Raw genomic sequence first — 22,661 nt, forward strand, 5'->3', positions numbered from 1 at the left:
TGGGGGTGGGAGGGTGGGTGAGGACAATCTGAGGCTTGTGTTTGCTTAAATAAATACTGCTTGGGTATGTGTTTTAACTGTTAGAACTGGCTCAGAAATTTTACAAACTCTGCAGGCCGTGGCAGTTTGCACTCTAGGATTAGTCTCTTGGGTGCCTTCCTCTTCATATTTGTAAAATGCATACCAGACTGAATGGTTTATGACTGATGACTTAAGGCTTTGGCTTCTATCTTAACAGTTTGGTGGGAAGGGATTTTTTCCATGAATGCTACTGAGTTTCTGCTTGAGAGAAACAGCATGTGGGAATGGAAAACTCCATCCAGGAGATATTACTTCTTTGGTTTCTGTGAAATTTCTATAAGACAGCAGCAATAAAGCAAAACATGCTTTATATATGGTGTTACTGTAATATCCTATATTCATTTTGCTGTGCTTTAGACTGCTGGTAGAGTGTGTAAGTTCAGGACATAATTCTGTTAGAAGGGGATGACAGGTGCATGCTAAAAATGAAAAGGAGACCATGTGTTAACATTATTTAGCAGTTCTCCAGTATTGTTTTCCTGAACTGTAACCCATCAATGCAGGCAGCAAAAAAGTTGCTACTCATGACTTCATTGTTATTAAATCACCGGTTATCTCAAAAGCACAGGTTACACTGACCTTTTGAAGACAAACTGATGCACCTTTTTGTAATAGATTAGTGAGTGGTTGCATGGACTCTAGGGTATGGGAAGTCACCAAGGGCTAAAACACATTGAGTTTTCTAGTGTAATTGAAAGGGATTCCAGAGTTATGGTAGAGTAATAGGATAGCTGCAGGAGTGGGATACAAGCTTACCAAAGAAAGATTATCTTCCTGCGGGAATAAAGGACAGCCATTCTGGGTAGGTGAATCTGTCTAGATGAATACTGGCTGCATAACAGTACTGTGTCAAAACTGAATCCAGTAGAACCTGAAAGCACCTCCTTAGATGTAGACTTTAGGCAAGATACTGCTGCATATGTTGGAAACCTTTATATTTAAAAAAATGTCAAATGATTCCTATCCCTGGTTGTGCACAGATCATTGTGGTGTTTAGTGAAGCTTGTACCCCTTACTGATAGCCATACCAACTCTGTACACATCCTCCAGTGAAAGTTGCTTTCAACCATCTGACATTTAAATGTGGGACAAGTACGTTTTAATCACTGAGAAATAAAAAAACAGTGAAAGACAAAAAACTGTTAACAAATGAGCTCTGGATGCTATGAAAGCAAAAGTATTTGTTGTGTCTTTCGGCTTTTTCGGCTTTAGCCCCCTGTTAGGGGTCGCCACAGTGCATCACCGGTCTGCTAATGATTGGCAGTGGATTTTTATGGTGTCGAGTTGCCAGCTCGGCGCCCAACCTTCAAAGGAGGCACACCCATTTACATAGGGATTATTCCATGGTTTAAGAAATTTGTACTTTTGCCCATTTTAAATTTCCACTTTAAAATGTGACATATTGTCTGTAGGAAGCACCTTTTCTACAAAGGATAGGCAAGAAGAGTCTCAGTCTTGGGTTGAGATGTGCTTGAAATATAACATCTTGCAGAGACACAAAACCATGTGACAACTGATACAATAAGGAGGCAATGTACTGTCACACCAGTCACCTGAGTCCATATGATATCAATACCGAATGTCAAAACACCTAGTGTGCAGTAATAGTAGTAGTAGTAGGTAGAGCTGTGGTAATTATAAAGTTTCATGAAAATGTACATTCAGAGTTATTTCTGTACTAATGTGTGAAAAAGCCTCTATATTTTGCCCAGTTTTCCTCTGTCCTGGCCGTGGAAAGGAATGACAGATTGATAACTCATACTCGAAAAAAAAATGCGATTTAACTTCAGCTAATTTTGAAGGCTAAAAAATCAAACTTGCAAAAGTATACAAAAATTAAGAGTTGAACATCCAAAACAACACAAAATATGATAAACTTGGTGCATACATTGTATCACTGTGCTACAAATCAAAGAAAAATGTATCTTGATGTGTTCAGTAACAACAGTGCAAACACTGGCTAAGGGATATGTCAGCCTTTACTTATACAGATGGGAAATAACTTCCAAGGCAAAGCATATAGAGAGATGATGGTATTTATTTCAGTGCTGAAACTAAGGGAATAAATTACCATCATTGTGGCTAAATCTTGCCTTAGCCATACCATAAGTAGATATCACTGCTCTTATGCATTCTTTCTAATTACAATCACATTTATGTGTCTTTGTCAGTCAGTATTTGAATGTGAAATGTATATTTGTAAATTTCATAAAATGAGTGTTGCCCCGTGATACTGCTTAATAGTCAGTGTTTAGTTTATAGCAGTTATAGTTTCTCCACTGCACAGCAGGATAGGATTATATAAAATAATTGTTTTTAATACAGCCTTTAGTGTAACTGATCATTGTGACATTTTTCCTTACATTCTGTGCACGGAGACAAATGTGACACAGAGGCATTGTGATATGGAAATGGAAGGAGAACAGTTCTGATGTTGAAATAGGTAACTGTACGCTTTTCATGCCGGCTTGTACAAGTACAACACACTGGGTCATTAGAATGGCTGGTACACAAATGAAAAAAACATTTTCAAAAAAAGTTGCTAGTGCTGATAAACACTGCCAAAGGCCTTTGAAGTTGCAGTCATATAACAGGTATGTGTTGTAGCAGGATTTCTTCCATTTGGCCTTAATTATTTCTGTTTGTCTGTAGCAATAAAATGAATTTGCCGTAGTGCTAGAACATGTAACTGTTTATTTAAAAAATAATTAAATAAATAAATAAAATAAGATTTGCCACCACTAACGAGCATTGCAGGAAACCTTTGAAGTTGTAGCCACTCAGCAGTTTCAGATGCTAGCACAACCGCTTTCCATTTAGCCATAATAGTAAACCTGTCAAGCTCCTTGCTCTGGCATTGTTTTAGGGATTCAGTTGCAATTCATAGTCACTTTTTTCACTTTTCTTATAATATTATTAATAGAGCTTGTTGTAGCAGTTCGATCAGTTACAAATTTTTACTTCTCTTATAATGGAAGAAAACTTTTGCAATTAGAAAAGATAAACTGCAAAACAAAAGTGTCTTCGTCTGGGCTTGGGTTCAATCACTTTCAACTGTTTAGCAACAGTGATAGTGAAAACAATGTAATTGTTTTATAATGATCATATATTCATATGCAAACAGTGCCCCAAATTATATTTCTAATAGTGTAAATAAAGTGGAATACCTCTGTTGTCTATATATTTGGCTATTACTTCTTAATGTAAGATGTCAGAAAATGGAACTTGCCAAAACCAAGTATTTTTTCTACCAAGAACCTATTTATGTTTAAAAAATAATAAAAATGAATCTAATTATATTTGCTGCTTTCCCACCCCATCATAAACTGCAAAGCAAGCATATTTCTGCAGTGGCAGTCTAGAAATGCATAAGCACTGTTGAACTATTTTATAAAAAACAATGGCACAGACAAGATTTGTGATTGAAACAGCTTACAGCAGTATAACATAGACAAGACGTTAGGAGCGACTGAAAGCTGATGCGTTGCTCCTACGTTTTTATCAGCACTGTCATGCTATGTATCACTTATCATTGTTCACATTTTTTACATTAAAACATTTATTATTATTGTTATTAAAAAAACATAACACTAGAATGTGCCAACTGGGCTAAGTTTAAATCAGCCTCTGTTATTTAATAGTACTTGTAACAGCACTTGCGAAAGTAGTTGTTGTTGTCTTTCGACTTTTCCCAGTTAGGGGTCGCCACAGTGGAACTCCGGTCCGCTAATGATTGGCAGTAGATTTTCACAAACGCCGAGGTCCCAGCTCGATGTTCAACCTTCAACGAAAGCACGCCCATTTACACATATCTTTCGAACGCCCACCCAACCATGGGGAAAACATGCAGACAGCACTTGTAAAAGTAATGTAATTTATTTTCATTTCTTATCCTGTGCCTACATTCATATACAAACATGTTCCCAAATCATGTTTATAATTCTTTGAAACACCTGTGGCATTTCAGTTAGTTTGGCTCTGGCTGACATGTTTAACTTAGAGCAGATTTAAACAGGCATTGATAGCTGCTCCAACATGGTTCACTTAATATACATTTGCACATAAAGCATAAACTTATTCTCTACCCTAAGCCTTTTCAGCTTGTCTGTGCTAGATAATATTTTTTGTGCTACTTTTCTGTTTTTTGTTTTCTTCACTGAGGTGGTAGTGAAACACTTTTTACTGTTTAGCAGAAGTGCTGCAGTGACCCATTAATGCTTTACAGTATATGCCCCTCAAGTTAGTTACTGCTACAAGGGGGATGTGTCTTTGGTTTATTTTGTTGATGATGCCTGGTTTGCATTTTGATCAGTGAGGGATGATATTCGTATGTAGCATCACTAATAACATATAGTAGCACCCTATATGTACAACCAAAGAGACGCACTAGCAGAATTCAATTAGAATGTATAATGCTGCCTACCTCAAAATGTGTGCAGCTGTAAATAACACAAATATCTCTTACATGTAATGTAATCCCCACACATACCTCCAGACATACAAAAGTACAGTTGTGTACACTTACCATAAATGTAGATGTTCGAGTGTATTCACTGTTGCAGTCATTACATTTGGGTTATCTGCCTGCAGGTAGCCCTCAGCCGGCCTGAATATCAAAGTCTTGGATTCCTGCGTTGGATGCTGTCTCTTCCTCCATGACGTCAGGTTGTCAGGGGTATAAAACATGCAGCCGACGCCATTACATCAGCTTTTCTTACCCCAGATGTCAGGTGCCCCTATAATGGAAAGCAATTATATGTTAGGTTACACCTCCAACAAAAAGCAAATACGCCAGAAAGCTGAACTACACTAAACAAGAAGAAAAGTACAGCCAAGAGAAGTCAGGGGGCTGGAGGGAGGTAGAGTAACCAGGACTGCAACAGTGAATCCACTCCAGCATCTACATTTATGGTAAGTGTACACAACTGTACTATGTTCTTCGTGTTTCACTGTTACAGTCATTACATTTGGGTTGATTCCCAAAGCTAAGGAAGGGAGGAGGAAGTTAGAGAGCATTAGGACCAGCAGTTAAGCCCTACAATACTGCAGTGGCAAAACCAGCTCTGGATTTAGAAAAAATAGGCATGTGGTAATGCTTGGTGAAGGTATGTACCAAGCTCCAGGTAGCAGCTTCTAGGATGTCCCTGGTAGGGACACCTCTGAGAAAGGCTGTAGAGGTAGATGCCGCCCTGGTGGAATGTGATCTTATCCCCTATGGGGTAGGTTTTCCATGGTGCTTATAGCAGAAATGAATGCAATGGGCTATCCACTTAGAAATGGTTTGCTTTGAAATGGCCTTCCCCTCTGTCCCTGCAGCAAAGCCAATTAGCAGCTGTTCAGATTTTCTGAGAGGCTTAGTCCTGTCCAAATAAAATCTAAGTTGCCTGTGCACGTCCAAAGAGTGCAGTATTCATTCTCCTTTGTTTTGTGGATTTACAAAAAAGTAGGCAAATGAATGGACTGATTAAGGGCCACACTAGACACCACCTTGGGCATAAAGGAAGGATTGGACCTGAGGGACACCCTATCTGCATGGAAGATGATGAATGGCTCCACTGCCTTGAGGGCCTGTAATTCAGACAACCTTCTTGCTGAAGTGATGGCTAGAAGGAAGGCTGCTTTCCAAGAAAGGAATTTCAACTCTGCAGTTGCAGCTGGCTCAAAAGGTGGTAGAGTGAGCTTTTCCAATACAAAGTTAAGGTCCCAGGCTGGAGTAGGGGCTCTCCTGTGTGGTCTTAAATATTTTGTCCTTCTGAGGAATTACTTTAGCAGTGGGTGAGAGAAGAGGGGTGGTTCGGTATTATAATGAGCTGAAATGGCAGAGGCATGAATTTTAATTGAAGAGAAGGAAAGGCCCTTGTGGAGCATCTCTGTTAAGTACTGAAGAATATGCGGTAAGCTGGGCACCATTGTGCCCATCCCCTGAGTCTGGCTCCGGGAACAGAATCTTTTACACTTTTCAGCATAGGATTTTCTAGTACTAGGCCTCCTTGCCTCCAGAATGACATCTAGCACCTGCTTACTGAGGGATGTTATTGGAGAGCTCAATGAATTAGCCAGGCTGCAAGGTTCAGGGTTTGAAGTTGACAGTGCAGAAGATAAGCCAAAGGGAAGTGCAGAGAACTGATAGTGCATGGAGCCTGCCCTGAAGTGTAGGTATTTCCTGCAAGATTCCCTTATTGGAATGTGCAGGTAAGCTTCCTTTAAGTCTAAGGTTGCCAACCAGGCATCTTTGCCTAGCATAGGAAGCAGCTGTTGAAGTGTTAGAATTTTGAATTTTGGGATTACCAAAAAGGTGTTTAGAATAGAGAGGTCCAGGATAGGACGCCAGGAGCTGTCTTTTCTGGGTACCAGGAAAAGTCTTGAGTAAAAACCTTGTCCCCTTTATTCTGCTGGGGCAGGTTGAATAGCCCTGATATTTAGAAGAGAGAAAACCTGCTGCTGAGCCTCTGCCCACTGATTTGGGGGTAGGTCTGGCCAACAGTTTGGGGTTGGTAAGGCGTGGAAGTGAAATCTGTATCCTTGGAAAACTGTATTTAAAACCCATTTGTCCTGGGTAATGAGTTCCCAGTTATTTGCATGCAGGGCGATTTTTTCCCCCAAGGGAGCAGGCAGTTGAGCAGGGCTTGGAAGGTTTAAGGTTAAGTCATTGTGACATTTTTCCATAGGGGGGTGCCTTACTACTTCCAGCTTTGGAAGCAGGAGCCCCCCACTGCTTAGGCCTGTGAGTACCTTGAGACTGTAACTGAGGTGGTCTGCTGTTCCTGGGTTTGGACTGAGAAAGCCTGGAAGAGACAGGAAAGGACCAGTTCTTAGAAGGTCAATGCCTGCTAAATGTAGGAGGCTGTACTTGCAGGAAATCTTTAACAGTTTGCATAGATTTAGCTTTTTCCTCCATCTTTTTAATTACTTCTTCAGCTTTGTTGCCAAACAGGCGATCTTGGTTTAAAGGAGCATTCAGTAATTTAGCTTTAACATGATCTGGCAAAGTTTGCTCCTTAATCTAAGCATGCCTTCTTAATACAGACCCAGTGACAGCAGCCCTGCAAGATGCTTCTAAAGAGTCAAAACCACATTGCAAGGTATGTTTACCAACTTATTCAGCAGAATGCATTAAATCCTGTAATTTTTTATTTTTAGCACAGTCAGGAATCAACATCATTTTCTGTTTAAGTAGTCCCATAATATGCTGCTGATGAAACTGGCAGTTTAAGGCCCTAATGGCCAAAGTAGCTGAAGTGTATACCTTCTTACCCAATCTGTCCAAGGCCCTGGAATCTCTATCAGAGGGGTAAGGGTTTTGGCAGTAGTAGCCTTAATGCTTTTAGGTCCTTGGAAAATGGTCTCTGAGTCTGCAGTAGGATTCTTGAAGAGAAACTTGTGAGAATCAGGTACTCTGTAATACCTGTCAGACTTCCTGGGAGCTTGAGGTAAAGTGTCTGGGGCCAGGCTAGATTCCAAGAAAGCATCATCTACAATGTCCAGGACAGGAGGGATAGCTAAAGGACTGTGTTGAGGGAGGAGTATGAATTCCCTAAGCCTCTTTTTGGAGTCAGAGTAATCCTGGCTTTCCCAATGGAAATGCTCACTAAGAGTGTGCAAGGTTTCACCAAAAGAAAAATTTTCTGGAGGGGAATCAGAGGGAATGGAATCCTCTGCATCAAAATCCTCATAGGTAGATAAGGGCAAATCCTGAAAATCAGAAGAAACAGAAATTTCAGAATCCTGATCAGAAGAATAAGAAGGAAAATCAGTTCTAGGTCTCTTAGAAGGTGAAGGCTGGCTTCCCCTAATTAAAGCAATAAGGTCTTCAGCCATTCTTATCATTTATTTTTTAGGCATATGGGCCTGAACATGCTGTTTGGATGTCGGTTTTCTAGGCGTGGGTCTAGTTTTAGGCCTTGAAGAAGAAAATGGTGTTGGTTTGAAATGCAAGTCAGTAGGCCTGAATACACCCTCAGAAGCCGGTGCCTGCACAGTGGCCCCATCCAAGGTAGAGACATCCGCAGGTTCCATAGTCAAAGAAGCATCTCGCGGCATACCGAACTCTGAATGGGTCTCAGTAGAGGCCTGCGAATCTGAAGTAGTGGGTATCAGGGGCTGCGAAAGCACCTCACTGAGTACCGGCGAATTGGCGACTAGCTTAACGGAAGCATCGTCAGCAGCTTTGGACCTATGTGGTCTGTCTCTGTCTTTATCTTTACATTTTTTCGGAATGTCGGTAGTTGGATGGCTTACCAAAAGCCATTTCTGGATAGTTAAACCAAGTACCAAAATAATTTGCTGCAAAAAGAAACCGACGACGAATAGTCCGGGGATTGAATAAGGCACAAAACTGACAACGAGGAACGTCGTGGTCTGGGCCTAAGCAAGGAATGCAGTACGAATGAAAATCTTAGAGGTATTTGCTTTCCACAGGTAATACAATTGTTAACTTTTACTGACATCGGTTAAGAGCAAGAAAAAGGATCCCCAATGGGGTACTTAGCGTTTTTGAAGACTTCATTTCTGAAACTCGAAAACAAAAATTTCAGGAGTCGGCCGACTGGCACTTGCGAACTGCTTCTACTTCGGGCACCGCGCGGCAAGAAAGACTGATGTAATGGCATTGGCTGCATGTTTTATACCCCTGACGACCTGACGTCATGGAAGAAGAGACAGCATCCGACTCAGGAATCCAAGACTTTGATATTCAGGCCGGCTGAGGGCTACCTTCAGGCAGATAACCCAAATGTAATGACTGCAACAGTGAAACACGAAGAACATCACATCTCAGCAATATTTTACAAGTGTTTCTACTGCATCCAGAGATATTCAGGCTAAGTTGAGCATATTTTCTTGAATTTTTGCACTAGCACTTGCTGTATTAAGACATCACCATTGTTTGCTTGTATTTTGAAAGTATTTAATTTATTGACTAAAATGATCCTTTCTCTGTTCTGTTTGGTTCTCAGCTACTGCTTGCTTCTAAATTGCCATATGGAAAGGCAAAATGGCCTTGGAATTAGTTGTGTGGTCTTAGTTGCACTAGAGAGCTACTTTTGCTGTGCTTTTACATTAGGGAAATTCTAGGATCATCCATCATATGGCAGAAGGTGTTAGTCTGGTCTCTCTGAGTTGGGAAGCACTCCATGGAGCTCAAAGTGTGGTTGTTTGTTGGACAGAGGGCACAGGAGTTAGTTTTCAGCTTTTTTCTGTCTGCTATAAATTTGGCATGTTTGCACTGCTCTGTGCTCACTTACACAGAGCTCAGCAATGCTTTACAAGTGTTTTCACTATATTCAGAGCCATTTAGGCTAAGATAAGCATATTTTCTTACATTTTTGCATTAGCACTTGCTATATTAACATATTGTCGCTGTTTGCTTGCATTTTGAAAGTATTTAATTTCTAGAGTAAAAATCATCCATTCTGTGTTCTGTTAGGTTGTCAGCTAGTATTTGCTTCTAATTTGCCTTGCAGAAGGGCAAAATAGTCCAGGGCATTAGTTGTGTGGTATTGAGTTGCACTTGAGCGCTACTTTTGCTGAGCTTTTACAATAGGAAGTTCCAGTATCATCTGTCATAGGTTCATAGGTTCATACTAGGCTATCTGCCCTAGGGCATTTATAAGCCTAGCCAGAGCGTGTGTGGCTTTCACCACCCCTTAGGATGAGAATACTATACCCATTAGTTTGCTGTGCCTCTGTCCAGCAGTGACACAGAGATGATTCCCGGGGTAAACCTACGATCTCCCATCCACTCGTCAAGATTTCTCTTGAACAGAGTCAGTGAGGGGCTCTGCCTCACATGGACTGGGATTCTGTTCCATAGTGTAGGGAGTCTCTGGGTGATGAATCTGTCCCTCCAGCACGTCCTATTTATATCCGTGTTGAGGTTTAAGTCTCTTGCTCTCGTGGCTCTGGTGGATTTGGATTTTTTGAGGTGGAGCATGTCCATTAATTCCGGGTTGGACATGGCCTTGTATGTCAGGCACAGATCACCTTTGCTTGTGGTAGAAGGTGTTTCCCCTGGTCTCTCTGAGTTGGGAAGCACTCCATGGAGCTCAAAGTTTAGTAATTTATTGGCCAGATTGCACAGGCATTAGTTTTCAGCTTTGTCTGGTATAAATTAGGCACATTTGTGCAACTCTATGCTCATGTCCACAGAGCTCTGCAACACTTTACAAGTGTTTGTACTGCATCCATAGCCATCCAGGCCAAGAGAAGCAGGTTTTCTTGAACTGTATTTGAGTAGCACTTGGTGTAATAAGATAAAGTATTTATTTAATTTTTTTTAATAGAAATTTCCTGTTTTCTTTTCTGTTTAGTTTTCAGCTATTATTTGCCACTAAATTGTTTTGTAGAAGGGAAAAATGCCAGGGCATTAGTTATTTTGTGTTGAATTGCACTTGAGAGCTACTTTTGCTATGCTTTTATATTAGGAAAGTTCTAGAATCATCCATCCTGTGGCAGAAGGTGTTTGCCTAATCTCTCTGAGTTGGGAAACACACCCCAGAACTCAATGTTTAGTCATTTATTGGCCCAAGGGCACAGGAGTTAGTTTTCAGCTTTTTCTGTTTGCTCACCATGCAGCAGAGATTAGCAGCATCCTGTTCAGTAGCATAAGCTTAGATAGCAAATTTACCTAGGGTTATAGTTTGCACATCAGACAGGATTAATACCATATCCTAGCACTAGTATAGCATCTTGCTCTTAACCCTAGAAACTACCTAGGAGACATAATCCTTAAACCATAACACCCTACCCTAATACATGGCCGGACAACATGGACATGCAATTTTCAAATGTGTCTATGGCCAGCTTGGTAGATATGGACACCATGAGACAATGCAGCAATTGCCTCATGTTCTCACACAATGAGTTAATCATTAAAGAAACTAACAACAGTATATGAGAGATGTAATACACAACTTCCTTGGAGACAACAATCTCACGTTCAAATACGATTGTCAGTAACACACACACACACACACACACACACACACACACACACACACACACACACACACACACACACACACACACACACACAATACATCCTTCAGACATACCACTTACAACAAATAGACCTTCTTATGCTGAAACACTTAAAAGAAGCCTTCCCAATCCTCAAAGACCTTCTAAGCCATCTTACAGCAACACCTTTCGTCAGCAATCATTAAAGTACACACTAAAAGCAACAACAAACACCACACATAAACCTATACCCAATTATCTTCTCAAAACAAAGCCCATAAGGCAACCAAACACTTTACCTAATACTCTTGTCATTGTGGATTCTAGATGTGCCACTTGCCAGGTTAGGCAAGGAGAAGATAACAATTAGTCGCCTATCTGGAGCCAGGGTCTGCAATGTCATGCATGCTTTCAAGTCACTGTACCCCAGGTACCAATATGAATCTGTCATAGTCCATGTGGGTGTAAATGACCTGAGATTTTCCTCACTGGAATATATGAAAAGAGACATTATGGATTTCTCTGATTATCTGTCACAGGCCGGTATGAGCCTTTCACTGAGCAGCATTCTACCTTCACCAGGGATGATGCCGCATTAGGAATGTAAAATGATTTGTTTTAATATTTGGCTTAGTTTCTGGTGTCACTCCAGGGGAATCCAATACCTGTCAGCATGGAAGGACATAGTTAACAGACCGTGTTACTTTGCCAGTGATGGACTACACCCTCCCCCCTTAGCTTTTTGGATATTGGCTAAAACTTTATCCACCTCCTTAGAGCATGTTTTAGATAATGCCAAAATGACAAAATTGTCAACATAATGAAAAAAAAGGCTCATAGCAACCTTAAAGTGCTACCGCTTAATGTTAGGAGTCTAAACAAAAGCTCCACACCCTACAGACTGTCCTCACTCTGGAGAATGTAGACATTTGGGCCATTGCCGAGACTTGGTTTAAAGCCATACAAATTTCTCTGGCAATGCAAGATTACAGTGCCTTCTACGTATTTAGATCAGCAACAGCACAGAATGGGACTAAATTTGGAGGTGTCTCATTCTAAGTTAGTAACAAATATACCTCCAGGTTTGTTAAACAGGATGATCCTGTGGCATTCATCCACGTGCAAGTCACATAGATAACATGCCTCACCATATCCAAACTAGCCATAGATCACCATCTATGCATCAAGAGTCTCACAACTCTTACATAAACCTCTTAGAGGCATTTACCATCCAACCAAGCATGTAATTCAGGGGTGACTTTAACTACCTCTCAGTAGACTGGGAAATATACACTGCTTTAAACTCACGGGCACACTTCCTGGACTTTATCGACAAAAATACTCTGGACCAGATAGTGCTTACTCCAATCAGAGGACCAAACGTAACACAGAATTAAGCCCAACAGTGTAAAGTCCACTAATAATCCTGAAAACAGACACTGTCACGGCTGGAAATCACTTCTTCAAGATTTTTATTCACAATAACAAACGATTGAGCACTGTCTTCCCTGCATTCAGGGATTGCATCAAAATCTACATTAATTTCCCATCTCCCCATTAAATACTTTATTCAAACAATGATGTCATTCATTAGAAAATTGATAGGATGTATTTAAAGTGCAAAGTACATGCTAAAAAACATCTTTAAAATCTTTTTTTAAAACCATGTAAATATAAAAGCGAAAAGTACTATTCTCGTTTTCATTTAATTATATAAAACCATATAATTTCATTTCATAAAATCCACTTTTTTATTTAGTAAAGGCTTTATGGAAATAATTTCATTTAAGCCTGGGGTTAGGCTTGCTTGCAATTTAATTTGCCATTTTGTTTCCCTTTTTAAATGTGTGTTCTATAGTCCCCACCCCTCGGATTTCTTAATACTTTCTCTAAAATAATAAAATTGAACTCTTTACAATCCTGAGAGTTACTAATATGTCTGTATAGGGCATTATTAATATTCTTAGTGCTTATCTGGTATGTGTGTTCATATATTCTGTCCCTCAGTTTTTATTAATAATTTTCTCTACATCTCTCACATTACCACCATATGGAACAATCATAGCTCTTTCATATTTTTTATTTACTGTGTCTTTTGTAGCCTTTCCTTCATATAGGGCGTTGTTGTTTCCCAGTAGTGACTTATATTTCTTACCCCATTCATTCCTAATATACTCCACAGATTCATTTATCATTTTCACCGGGTACCCTCTTTCTTGAAACATAAAAGCTACTTTACTTAATTCCTCTTGTAGGTCTTCCTGTTTCGAAGTCATTCTTGCTACCCTAATTAATTGTCCTTTGACTGTACTATTCTTTTGTCTGACCGGATGGTCACTAAAATATTGCAAGTAAGAGTTACTGAAGGATGGTTTCTTATGTATCTTGGATTTGAAACAATTAATATCCTTTTCTATGTATGTGTCCAAATAGCTTATTCCTTTTTTATCATACACGTACGTAAACTTTAAAAATCCTGTGCTTTCATTGAGGTGTTGAACCAAATCTTTGATGCTATTTTCAGGGCCTTTCCAGAGGACCAAACGTATTTGATGTGGTACTCACAAACATAGCAGTGAAGAAAAAAAGTCATGGCCAGAATTAGAAAGAGCAACTTACATAAAGACAGTAACTCTCTGATACAACTAAATAAGAAACTAAGATATCTAATTAAGTCCAACGAGGCCAACTATGAGGTCAGGATAGCCTCACGGGGTAAGAATAATCATGAGGCCTAGTTTAGCTATGTCTGGAAACTTAAAGATAACACACAACAGTGTGCTGAACTAGTAGGAAGGGGTACCACCTTCACTGATCAAGGAGACCTAGCAAATCTACTGTCTGATAATTTAAACTTTGACTCCGCCGCAGAATATTATTTCAAATAATGTACTTGAACTTTTTAAACTGATGATTAGGTGGAATATAACATGTTTTTTCTCTTAATCTTAATTATTAGGTGAAACCTTCCTATATTCATGTTTATACAAAGCTGTGAGATATACATAAAGAAAAGACTGAAAATTATTATATTAGATAACAGCTGCATACTCATATATGCTGTGGCAAAATTACATTTATGATGATATGATGTTGGTCTTGTACCAAAAACAAATATGATTTTTTGATGAATGCCTTAAGGTAAAATATGCAATAGGAATGTGTTCTTGTTTTATTATTTTTTTTTCCTCTAGGAAAAGTGAACAGAGTTTACAAGATATTGTAGAATTTATATATACAGTTGAGGCATTTTTAATTTTTTTTCTTAATTTTTATTTTTATCTTTGTCTTTATTAGGCTGTAATACTAAGCAAAATGCATGTGTGTGTGTATATATATATATATATATATATATATATATATATATGTGTGTGTGTGTATATATATATATATATATATATATAAATAAAACTAAAAGTTAGATATTTGTAATACACATGTATTGAAGGCGAAAGATAGACGCAATATTATATTGCTGTTAGAGTGGCAGCAGTACTGTTTAATAATGCCAATTTAGTATTTTTTTTCTCTTTTCTTTTGGTGTTCATAGATCTAGCTCATACGAATATACTGCATTGCATTTGTTCTCTTTTCTGTAGTTTGTTTGTATTAGCCAGGCATTTGCATGTAATTATAAATGCACCTTATAACTTGGTATAGCTTAAAAACAAAATGACATAAGGATGCTTTATTTTTTTTTTATTTATATATTTTTTGGGGGAGGGGGCTTTCAGGGCTTGTATAGAAGAATTAAGGACCTTATTTAGAGTTTTAGTATATTCCTTTGGTTTGGTTATAAGGCTATCCAAAATATTTTGATTACATTTACTAATATAATACATAGGTTTAAAATGGTAAGATATTTAAAATTGATTCTGAATACGGGTACAGGGAGGCTGCTATGCAGAGTTGATGCATATGGTTGTGTACGTTTAGAAAATAGTAGGTAATTTTGACATCCCTCTGCTCTATAAGACTTACACCCAGACTCAGTCACAAACATCCTGTGATTTTAGAAGTTTTGTTTATCTAACATTACAGAGGGATAGGTGGTTAGGCACACAAAGTGTGTGTGTGTGTGTGTGTGTGTGGGGGGGGGGGGGCTAGTAGAATAGAAGTCACTATGCAGAAAATACTAACTAACACTAATACACAACAGTATATATTTATATTATCACAATGGTTATTGTGCTTTATTAACACTAATCAAGAAATATTTTTACACTTTCAGAAATGATATCTTTAGATTCATGGAACGTTAGGGGAATTTCAGACAAAAATAAATGGAATCTAGTCATGCATATTATATATCAAAGTAAAACAATGATAACCTTTCTTCAAGAAACTCACCTGATCTCACAACTCTGGGACAGGGAGAGAAAAAGTAAATGGGTAAAGCATATAATAGCTGCTGGACACAATTCTACTTCCAGAGGGGTTGCTATCATTATAAACAAAGCCTATCAGGGGGAAATTGTTTCCATGAAGACTGACTTGAATGGTAGATGGGCTATGTTTACCTCAAATTTCCATAGCATAAAAAAACTTTACTTTTCCAAAATATATATAGTCCCTGTTGTAACCAACAAACATTTATTTATGAAATCTTTAACTTACTTATTGAATTTCCTAATCATTTATATATAATCGGGGGAGATTGGAATGCAGTAATGGAACCTGACAAAGATAGATCCAATAAAGAAACCAAGTAACCGCATGTCATGACTATAGCTCTTAGTGAATTACAAAATACTTTTGAGCTATTTGATCCATATGAGGATTTCTAACATGACAAAGCAATATCCAGATATATCTTCTTTTCTACGTCTCATAAATCTTGGTCTAGAATAGACGCCTTCCTAATCTCTCAGTTCTTTTGGTCGTATAAGCTAAAATACAGCATTTCACCTAGATCTATCTCGGATCATTCTAAAATTAATATATTCATAAACCTGCTAAATTTCAGCCAAAACATATCTTATTTTATTAAGTGGACTTTAAACCCAAAAATTATTCAGAAACAAGAAGTAGCTAAATAGATAAACAGTATACTCACTCAGTTAGATGAAGAAATCATAATTACTCCAATACCTTATGATAAGCAATGGGAAGCTGCAAAAGCAGTTATTAGAGGTGTCATAATTCAAAAAAATCTGCCTGGTTTAAGAAAAAAATATAATAATACCAAAACCACATTAGAATTGCAAATTGCGTCAGCAGAATTACAATTACAACAAAAATATTCAAAAGAATTAGAGGAAAAATGTATGGAATGGCAAAAACAAATACATAAGCATTACTTAGAAAATTTTACTTTTTTAGAAAGCAGGTCTTTATATCAGTGCTCAGAATGGGCTCAAACACCCTCAAGATTTCTAGCCAGGCTAATAAATGTTAAGAGTAGCCCACCAAAAATTAAAGAATTACATTATGAAGGACATAAATTTCAAGAAAACCAAGACATTTTAAATGTATTTGAGAACATATATAAAAGGCTGTACAACATGCATTTACCACCCTCAAATGACAAATTTAATGAGTTCATTCAAAATTTAAAATTTCCTCAAGTTACACAAGAACAACAAAAACTTTTAGGGACACCACTACACCTAAGAGAGATAAAAGAAGCATTAAAAAATCTCAAGCCAGGTAAATCTCCAGGACCTGACGGATTTACCTCTGAATTTTATAAAATATTCTCAGAACCGGTCTCTGAAATCCTACTTAAAGTATATAACTATATAATACAACATGAGATAACAGACTTATATATAAATAATTCTAAGACCATCCTTCTACTTAAACCGAATTCTGTTCCGACGGATCCCACTAATTATAGACCAATAGCCATCATAAATACTGACTTTAAAATTTTTGCTCAAATTTTAGCCAACAGGTTGAAGGATATACTTCCCTCTATTATATCGCATAATCAGTTAGGTTTTATGGTACATAGGCAAACAAATGATAACACTCTGTTACTAGACACATCTATCACATTACTAAAAACAGATAAACATCCCAAATACGTTATTGCCTTAGATGCTAGAAAAGCTTTCGACAGAGTAAATTTAAACTTTTTATTTAATGTTATGCCTTTATTTGGTTTTCCTAAAGAATTTATTAATAAAGTTAAGGTTTTATATCAGATGGCCTCAACTTCCATTCAGATTAACAATAATAAAGCAAAGCCTATCCCCATTCCAAATGGCACGAGGTAAGGGTGTCCACTTTCTCCTTACCTCTTTAATTTATACCTAGAACCCCTACTTCTTTATATATCACAGAAATCTTTTCTACACATTTTAAAAGTATTAAATACTAACATTATATATCCTGCATTTGCTGACGACTTAAATATATACTTACAACTTCCCACAACAGATCTTCCTAAAATACTGACAGCCATTGAAAAATTCTCAGAGATTTCAAGTTACAAACTAAATCCAAACAAATCCCAACTTTTCTCACTTAATCTCATAGGACATATGCACTTTTACTTCCCGGAGAGCAAAATAAAGATGACTTATCAACTAAAATACTTGGGGGTAATATATACTCCCAATTTTAGTGAAATTATTAAAAATAACTTAACTCATACCTGGAAAACTATTGAAAATGATATGGAAAAATATCAATATGTCTTTGTTATCAAAAAGCAGTATCATTAAGATGAACATGCTGCCAAGAATTCTTTTCCAGATGAACGCTACCTTCACAATTATACCTCAAATTTTTTTTATAGACATGGAAAGAAGTATATCCAGATTTATTTGGTATCCTAATTCTACTAGACTCAAATATGAAAAGCTTATACTTCCTAAATCTAATGGTGGGTTAGGGTTACCTGATTTTAAATTATACTACAGTATTATCCAGGACTGTAGACTATGTCAAATCTTAAATTATGAATCAAACACAAAATATTGGTCCCCCTTATAGTCTAGAATTTGGAATGAACAAATTAAGACACTTGAGTGCTATTCTAGGGCTCTCCTATTCTTAAACTTAAACCAAAACTCTGTTTATGTTAAGAGTGTGCATCCACTTATTAAACAAATGGTTTTAACTACTCAAAAGCTCTTTTCATCTGTACAATTATTAAATGCCCTCCTTCTACTGCAACCTATACACCTTAATCCTAATTTGCTACTAAATAATAAATTGATAAACTTGCAAGAGTATCCCTTAATAAGAGATATTACAGTATGGGAAATTTATAAATGGAAGGAATGTGATATTACACAATTACGAGAGCAGTTAAATCTCCCAAAGAAATACGTAATTATTATGAACTCACTCAAATACCTTGTAAACACTAAATTTCATACTGAAAATTTTGATAAACAAGATACTAGTTTGTCCCAGTTAATTTTAAAAAAAATCTAACTACCAAGGGGAAAACAATCTCTAGAATCTATAAACTTATAAATGATATAAAACATCAGAATTTTACTTTATTCTCCCCATACTGGCAGAAGAAAAACCCACAAATTACTGAACAAAATAGAAAAAGATGCCATCGAAAACACGCTCAAATTCAGCCCGTTCAAAAAGTTATTCTACACCCAACTTATGATTAACAATAATGCATATTTTACCCCTCAAAAAATTAGAAAATTTAATAACAAATACTCACCTGAATGTCCTCACTGCAAGAAACAACCAGCAGACATTCTACATGATGTCCTTCAAGAATGCAACTGCAGTCATAACATGTGGGTTGTCCTGCCTCAGGCAGCCCTCGGTCGGCCGGATTCCAAAGTCTGGGTCCGACGTCGGCTGATGTCGCATTTCTCTCCGACGTCAGAGCGGCTGGAGTATATAAGCATCAGCCGACGCCATTTTCTTCAGTCTTTCTTGCCACGTGGTGCCCGAAGCAGAAGCAGTTCGCAAGTGCCAGTCGGTCAGCTCCTGTGTTCTACGATATCGAAGTCATCAAAAAAGCTAAGTACCCCATTGGGGACCTTTTCTTGCCTCAGCCGATGTCAGAAATTACTGAAAAAGTTAACAATTGTCTTTCTTGTGGTAAACAAATACCTCATAAGGATTTCCACTCTTACTGTCTCCCTTGCCTGGGCCCAGACCACGACGTCTCGGCCTGTGTAGACTGTGCTCGCTTCAACAAGCGCACTCTCAGGCGCCGGGCGTAGTTCGCTGAAGATTTTTTCGGCGATAATTTTGCTTACACCATGCCGTCAGATCTCCCGACATCGCAAACTCCCAAAAAGCGAAAAGACCGGGACCGACATCCTCGGCCCGCGTCTACTACCGACTCCACGCCAAAACCTAGCGCGAGTGCTCCGGTTCCCTCTGAGACGGTCTCTCCACCGCTCCGAACCGAAGACACTGCATTACCGACTACTCCGATTCCAGACATTACTCCGACGCCAGTTATAGATTTTCCTCCGGATACCGAAACCGAGGAAATGCCCGAGACCATTGCTGTAGACAAGGTCACTCCTGCACGTGGAGCTGCCTGGCCCCCTATGGCCATGTCTATTAAGGCCTACACTAGGGCTAAGGCAGCCAGCAAAACAAAGCATATTACTTCTAAATCCTTACCTCAGCCGACTCCAGAGACACAAATTATGTCCATGGCTGCTGATTTAATTTCCATGATTAGAGGTTCACAGGCCCATCCTGAGAGAGGATCCCAGCCCCCTCCTGATAAAAGGCCCCGGGTTGAACCCTCTGACCCTACTCCTTCAGATGAAGATTCTGAGGGCTCTGTCCACTCTGATAGCCAGGAAGAGCTCTTTCAGACCTATGAGGACTCGGATGCAGGTGTTCACTAAGGGCAAGACTAGAGAAAATGGGCTACCAAAAAAGTACTTTATCCTAGGAAACAGTTATACTGCACATAAATATAATTAATCTTCCCAGAGTCTTACAGCATGTCCTCACCACCATATGTTCTCTAGTCAAATTCTATATTACAAAGAATTGGACTATTACAACCCCACTCACATGGGAAGGTTTTAGAAATGTAGCAATCAAATACATTGCCGCCCACAAGCTACTGTATGTTACTAAGAGACATAAATATTACCAAGAGTATTGGGAATAATTACTAGATTTCATTCTCAAGAGGTAAAAATATTAAATCTAAAAGTAAAATATGCAATATATGTAAGACAATCAATAAGGATATACTTAGAACCTTTTTAACATTGTCATTTTATAAATATTTGCATAGATAAGTTGATTAAAAAACCACATACCCTCTATAAAGAGGTTTTAGTTTGACTTTCCCCTAGTATATGTAATAAACAACTAATGGTACTGTTTTATTCTTTTTAGCACTACAGAATATGTGGTTAGTACAAAAACTGGATTTTTAAGTGACTTTTTTGTATATATTGTATATAAAATGTTATGTTTTGTTGTATGTTGTGTGTGTATCTTATTGTATAATGTCTTGTATGTTGTAACCTAAAAAACTGCAATACATTTTTGAAAAAAAAAAAACTTTGACTCCACCCCCCCCACTCCTCCCACCTACCCCCTGTGAAATGCCTTTTAGCATACTCCCCCACACTATTGGCAGGGATCAGGTTCTGGCGGCACTTGCTAAGGCCAAAAAACCTGCATCTATGAACCCCAACAATATCCCTGTTTACTCCTGAGTAGTCTAAAACACAAGCTATTAGGACCACTCGCAGCACTCTTCAGCTACAGACTCAAAACAGGTTATGTACCTAGTGAATGCTGGACTGCAGTGGCCATTCTTTGTCATAAGAGCAGACCATTAACTGACTCCAGGAACTCCAGATGCATCAGCCTGACCAGTGTAATATGCAAAGCCATTGAACAAATTGTCATGGAAGTGATCAAGAAGGACATTGGAAATCTACAGATATGGGTTCCCATCCCAGTTTAGCTTTGTCAAGGGAAAGTTGTGCCTGTTTCACCTGGTTGACTTCTTCGATATGGTCACCAAGGCAATGGACAAGGGTAAAACAGTACATATCACATTTCTTGACCTGGCCAAGTCATTCAGTACAATACCCACTCAGGCATTTTTGAAAAACTCTCCAAACTAGGTATAAAGCTGTACATAACTCATTGGATTGCTGGCTGGCTCACAGGTATGACCCAAGAAGTCAGGATCAGTGAAACCACCTCCACCAATAGACTGGTTACCAGTGGGGTACCTCAGGGCTCCTCTCCAGGTGTGGTCCTGTTTGGCATCTACCTATCAAAAGTCAAGGCTAATGTCCAATGTTTTTGGCTCAACAGGTTCACAGGTGGCTGTAAACTGGGAGCTATCAGATTCCTGCATGACACAAACATCTTGCAAGAGGGTTTAACACAGATAAATGACTGGTGCCAAAGTCATGGCTTAAATGTGAATGCCAAGAAATGTATTATGATCCCCTATGGCAAATTGTCCACCCAAGTTAATTACTGCATTAATAAAACACCCCCTAGGGATTTGGGAACATATGCAGACAGTAATCTAGCCTTCGACCAACACATAATTAAGATAGTAAGAAAGTCATTCTATGTCACCAAACTTATAAGTAAGGGTATGGCAGCTAAGTCCAAGAAAGATACAGTACCACTTTATTCAGCCCTTATTAGCCCTATCATTGAGTACAATGCTCCTTTGGCATGTACCTAACTAGAAACTTGCAATAGTTAGAACATCCACAAAGGTGTCTTACCAGAAGAATTCAGGGCAGAAATATCCTGTCCTATACAGATTGCCTAAAGGCCTATCTCTATACTCAGTGTCCTACAGGTTACTGAGTGATAATCTATGCCTGGCTTATAAGCCGTCATCAAATCCAGGCCTGATGGATCATTTGCACAAACACAAAACAAGCAGCACCAGAAATACTAGATCCAATGATTTTATCTTTGCTTGTGACATAAGTAGAAGATACTAGAGAGACAAATATGTGTCTCAAAGGATCCCCTTGCTGTGGAATAGGCTTCCCATCCATGTGAAGCACAACCCCTTCCTGACCCTATTCAAATGAAACAATGAACATTGGATGGGAAATCATAAATTCACCCTTGGTCTAACCCCTTGCCCTTGATGGACAGAGCCTATCAGTAAGTAAAGTATTATCCAAATTAACCCCCCCCCACATAACCCTTAGCTACCACCTTACTAGCATAACCCCCTCCTCCAAATAGAAGGCCAAAATACTTGGGACAAATTGGGTTGGGGTGCGTGGTTAGGCTTATAAAGGCTTATAAAGAACCTAGTGGTCAGTAGCATAGTAACGGCCTATGAACTTATGAACCTATGAACGAAGTACTCAACAGCATGTCATTCATGCACAAAAATAACTTGTTTTTTAATAAACAAGTGAAATGTGAGACAAAGTCTTGGAATTGTACAATTTCCGTCTGGCCACTAGTATGCTATGTGCTCAGATTACAGCTACTTAAATTGGCAGTGGGATCTAGTTTTCACCACACTTAAGGAAAACAAAACACAAACAGATAAAGTTAAAAATAGGAGGTCCAGGTTGTGGTTTCTGCAAAATAAGGAGGATGTAAATTGCTGCTAACTTCTTCATGCCTATCTTTGTTTAAAATAGTCACTGACTAGTTATATACTAACTATGACAAAGGATTTCAGAAACGAAAAGTAAGAAAACTAGTGT

The 22,661-nt window shown here is 38.4% G+C and overlaps 1 protein-coding gene across 1 annotated transcript in view; it reads left to right on the plus strand.

Annotated features, from left to right (window-relative positions):
• EPB41L1 (erythrocyte membrane protein band 4.1 like 1) overlaps nucleotides 1–22,661 on the plus strand; it is a gene marked incomplete in the record, with an annotated part of 2,183,009 nt that overhangs the window by 475,148 nt on the left and 1,685,200 nt on the right.

This window comes from Protopterus annectens, chromosome 12.part0 (assembly GCF_019279795.1).
Source record: "Protopterus annectens isolate FY-2018-M chromosome 12.part0, PAN1.0, whole genome shotgun sequence".
NCBI lineage: Eukaryota > Metazoa > Chordata > Ceratodontiformes > Protopteridae > Protopterus > Protopterus annectens.